This window comes from Jaculus jaculus, chromosome 6 (assembly GCF_020740685.1).
Source record: "Jaculus jaculus isolate mJacJac1 chromosome 6, mJacJac1.mat.Y.cur, whole genome shotgun sequence".
Lineage (NCBI taxonomy): Eukaryota > Metazoa > Chordata > Mammalia > Rodentia > Dipodidae > Jaculus > Jaculus jaculus.
The window spans coordinates 30,936,546-30,941,845 of record NC_059107.1 but is presented as its reverse complement, the minus strand read 5'-3'; positions in this window follow the sequence as shown (position 1 = coordinate 30,941,845).

Below are 5,300 nucleotides of genomic sequence, written 5' to 3'. Positions count from 1 at the left end.
ATTTTCAAGCAGAGGGTGAGGGATATGGAGAATGGGTGCACCAGGGCCTCTTACCACTGCAAACAAACCCCAGGTACATGTGCTACTTTGTGCATTGGGTTTTATGTGGGTACTGGGAAATTGAACCCAGGCCATCGGGCTTTGTAAGCAAATGCCTTTAACCACTGAGCCATTTCTCCAGCCATTGAGTGGGCTTTCAATTTAGCAGTTAGGATGTTGAATGCTCAGGGTCACCCAAAACTTCCGCTGAGACAGTAGTAGCTTCCAGGTTCTTGTTTCAAGATATGAAATTTATGGACCACACAGGTACGGTTTAGAAAGCATGGTGGTTTGGATGGATGTCCCCCAATAGATTCAGGAGTTTTATTAAAGCTTGTAATTTAGATTCCCAGCCACCTGGCCAGAGAAGGTGTCACTGTGGGTGGATCCTGAGGTCCAACCCAAAGGCTGCTCTGAATTCCAACCTAAGATATACAAAATGGCTAAGTTCTGCCTGGGTTTCCTGTGGCTTGGCTGTTTTGCTCTCATGTTTTAGTGATGGTTGCTTTTCTCTCTCCACATGGGTCTGTGAAGGGGGCCAGCTTCTTCCATCATTATGGAACTTCTCCTGCATCTGTAAGCTTCAATAAATCCTGTTCCTCTGTAACTGTGCCTGATTTGGAAGTTCATCTCAGCGACCCGAGGCTGACGGCTACAACAAGGTTTTTATTATAGAGCTTAAGGGAAGGAAAGACTTAGACAGAACTCCTTTATAGCAGGAGGGGAGGTTCCCCCTAAAACAGTATAGGAGCTGGACAGTTTCCTTGGCTTGGTAGACAGATAGGGATAATGGGTCCTTAGTAGGTAGCTATATTCTTACCTCACATGGTAAATAGGGTGAACACATTTCCAACTTCTTCCTGGCCTAAGTTCAAGTTTCCATGAGAGTTGAAGGCACTCGCTTGGTGGGCTTTCTGGGACCTGTGCCGTACTGGACATGTTATAGTCCAACAAGCATCTTCGTCTTTCTTTAAGCTGACCAATCCCTCACTCAATAAAAGTCCGGCTCCCATGGGGGTGGGGGTGGGTTTCCAGCTCTGGAATCCGCTCCTCCATGTGCACTCTGTGTGCTTTCTTTGAACTAAACATTATTCTTCCAAACACTTTCCTAACCTTCAAGAAAAATCCCAACACTCCTAGACAGTACCGCTCCCAAATAGGAATACTCCTTATAAGGGTCTGAGAATCGCTGAAGAAAGACCCCAGACTCAAATAGCATGTAAAAGCAAAGACCGTTTATTCTGCAAAGTCAGCCAGCATGCAGGGGTCAACCATTCATGCACAATGGTGACCCCGAGAGGAGCTCGCAAGCTCCCTTTAAGCACAATTAGGGAAATTTTGGTGGGCTTAGGTAATTTTTTAAAATGATTGGCTAGGCAAGCAGTAATTACAGTTGAGTATTTCTGATTGGTTGGGGCAGTAGGGTGGCAAAAAGGCGTGAAAGGGACGTGTCTCCAGGAACTGACTCAGTCACTGAGCGGTTATCTTTTCCCACTGCATGTCAGGATCACCGTTGATCAACAGCCCGCCCTTTCTCAGAAGTCTTGTCTGCCTCTCCCGGAAACTGGAACTTAGGCCTAGTTGGGGGGGCACCTTACTGAAGCCTGTCATGGAGTCAGTTTTGTCCCTTCACTGCTACGTTGTAGTGAGCTGTACGACGCTGGGATGAACATTCAACGGGACACAGTTTATGGAAGGAAAGGGGTTTATTTCAGGCTTATAGTGTCCAGGGGCAGTTCCATCAATACATTGAAAGTATCACATTCAAACTACCATATCCCAGCAAGAGTATGTTAGGAAAGAAATGTATAGCAGAATATTCTAGAGTTGGGAGGAGTGCCCAGTGGATAATCTACATGGTGCCTTAGATCAGGGCTTCTTTTTGCCTATTTCAGTTTAAATTCATATAAAGGAACTTGATTGGTTGGTAGGTCATGAAGAAGAGCTCAGACTCAAATTAGTAAGGCTTTTCTGGGTGGGGGAACCCATGCCAAGAGTCTTAACTAGTTTGCAAGAAAGGGGTATCCCTTCAGGGAAAAAAAAATAAGGAAAAATCAGACTCTCCTTTATGAGCTCAAAAGGACATTTCCCAGGCTGGAGAGATGGCTTAGCAGTTAAGGTGCTTGTCTGTGAAACCTAAGGACCCAGGTTCAATTCCCTAGTGCCCACCTAAGCCAGGTGCACAAGGTGGCACATGCACCTGGAGTTCCTTTGCAGTGGCTAGAGGCCCTAGTGTGCCCGTTCTCTCCCTTAAATAAATAAATGATATTTCTCATTCTTAGCCAAGAGGATGAAGAGAAACTGTGAGTGTTCAAGGCCCTGCTACCTTAAACTGTCTAGCCAATTTCTATTTCCTGTCCTCAATCAATAATGGTGATTAGCCTGATCTTGGGGTGGCGGGACTCAGAAGGGACAAGTCCCGTGGTGAAGAGACACCTCCCAAGTGCCAGGCAAGGAGGTGACGTCCCTAGCTGCACTCTCCAGCTTGAGCTCTACCAGTTGATGCTGTTGTTTTTGTTTCCCCATTTTGTATTTTCGCTAATGTTTCAGCTGGCTTTTCTGTCCCAAGGCGCTTTAATCACCAAGGGCCCTGTGCCAATGTGCCGTGCATAAGTAATGAAGGAAATAAACGATGCCCGCCCACTGCTCCCACAGTGAAGAGCTGCGCATAGGGGAGCTGGGCTGCTGGGGAAGCCTGAGGTTCAGCTCCGCTTCTGTCCTGCTGCGGGGTGGGGCCTCCAATGCAGTCCTTTTAAGCTTGGACATTTCGATTTCCTACTATGTCAAACAGAAGGGAAAACAGGCAGTCCTGGCAGAGAAGGCCAAATCAGGGAGAGCAGGAGGAGGGGTCAAGGTCAAGTGAGAATACTGATGACAATTGTTTACACGATGTTCCCTTCACTGGAGCCTGGAAGCCCTGAGAGGATCAGCTGTTGCCGAGGCTCAGAGGATATGCGCCCAGTGGGGCATTCTGGAGCTGAGATTGCAGACCGCTCTTCCTCCTCCCCTCCTCCTCCCCTGCCCCTTGAAAGAAAGCCAAGGAGAGCCATGGCCTGAGGTGTTTGCCACAAGCCCAGCAGCTTTCCTTCCAGCAGAAATCTGAGGGGGGGTTTAGGAAGCTCCTGCAGGCTCACCAGGTAAACAAGGGTGTAAGCTGGGAGTGGGTGGGGCTCCCAGTCTCCTGGGCCTCCCTGAATTGCAAACCAGCCATCGGGGAGACCTTTGTGGGGATGGAAGGCCAGTGTGAGTGCAAGCCAGGCACACTGTGAAAAGAGCAAGGGCCACCCAGGGGTTGGGAATGGGCATTCTAAGATTTGGTCTTTGGCTCCAATTGTTGACACAGAGCTCCTAAAACCCTAAAGTACCTATTTTTCCTGGGCTATGGAAGCATCTTTTGTTCTCTTGTGGCTGGGCCTTTCTGGTTCATGGAGAGCCTTGGGGTGGGGACCAGTTAGTTGCCAGGGGAACTAGCCATGAGAGTAGAGGATTTAAATTTTGAAGGTTGGGGGCTTGGGAAGATTGCTCAGGGGTTAAAGGCACTTCCTAGCATAAGCCTGGTGACCTGGGTTCAATTCCCAAGCCACCCACATAAGCTGGACCCCAAAAAGTGGTGCCAGCGTCTGGTATTTGTTTGCAGTGGCATACAAACATGCAAATAAATAACTTTTTTTTTGAGAAACCTTTCAGTTGAAAGGTTGATCAACATGGCCAAGCTTGATTTACTCAAAATTCCGTAAAATCTCAAGGCCAGGATCCAAGAGAGCTCCTCTCACTTCCTGAATAAATAGAAGTGCCAAGGAGGGTGCCAAGTGCTTGAAAAGGGCATGGAAGCCTGGCATCACTTCTCCCATACCTTACCCTCTGCATCTGGTTCTCGGCTATGTCCTTTACAACTTCAGGTAGATAGATAGTATCAGAACAGACCTAAACTGTAGGGCACCCAGTATGTGTTTGCCAAAGAATTGCTCATCAGTAAGGAGACCCCAAAACATCTTGGTGGCCAGAAGTGAAGTGTTTTGTGCTATGTCGATACTGCAAAGTGTCTAGTCGTTGTTAAGGGACATGTTCTAAGACTACCACTGAGTATCTGAAACAGTAAAGAACCCTATGTATAGTTGTGTTTTAGCTATGCTTATAATATGTGTCAATGATAAATATGTTCACTTAAAGAAAACACGTTTTGGCTTCTCTTTGGCCTATCCAAATTGCACTCTTGCACTTTATGATCATAATGAAATAAAATGAGGATTGCTTGCACACAAACATTTACCATAATGGTGGGTTTAACAACCCAATGGCAAGTAAGTGACCAGCAGCAGGTAGTATATATTGCTGGACATTGGAATGATTCACGTCTGTGATGGTTTCAATCAGGTGTCCTCCATAGACTCATGTGTGCTGAATGTTTAGTCCCTAGCTGGTGACAGTTTGGGAGGTGGAGCCTTGCTGCAGGAGATTCTGGGGGAGCAGGCTTTGGGCTGTTATAACCCAGCTCTCCCGCTTGTCAGAGCACAGTTCACTCTCCTCCACGTGCTGTGGCAAGAAGTGATGTCCAGCCTCTGCTCTGCCGTCTGTTATTCTCTGCCCTTCTGAAGCTTCCCCTCAAGCCTGCAAGCCCAAATCAACTGTTTCCTCCCACCAGTTGCTGTTGGTCAGATGTTTCGTCCTGTCAAAGTGAAAGGTCACTGACACAGTGTCCCTGGAAGATTGTGGAATCATGCAAGTCAGAGTAGTGCACAATTTAACATGTATGAATTATTTATTTCTGGAATTTTCCATTTAACATTTTGAGACTGCAGCTGACTATGGTTAATTGAAACTTCAGCAAGTGAGACCACAGATAAGGGGTAGGATATCACTGGACTGGATGCCAGTGGAAGGAAAGAAACTGGCTGAGAAGCAGGTGGAGAATAATGATGGCGAGGGGGCGTAGATGGTGACTGTCCACCATAATCTGAACAGCGCAGACGTGTGACATGCTGTATGCAGGACATTGAAATGCTGGGGTATTACAGATCAGTGCTGTTTAACTACTGGTAAGAAGTGATGAGGGAGAGGAAGGGGTGGGACATGGGTTAGAGTTTTCTAGGCCAGGAAGGACAAGTAGCGTTCTTTAGAGAGCTGCCTAAGCTTGGAGTTTGAGAAGGTGGAGATTGTCAGTGTGGGGTCTGTGCGCAAGAGGGGAGAAACTGGCCTGGTTGGCAGTAGGTGGACTTGCTGGTGGTCCTACAGCAATGAGGGAAGGGCTAGGAGAGCCTCCA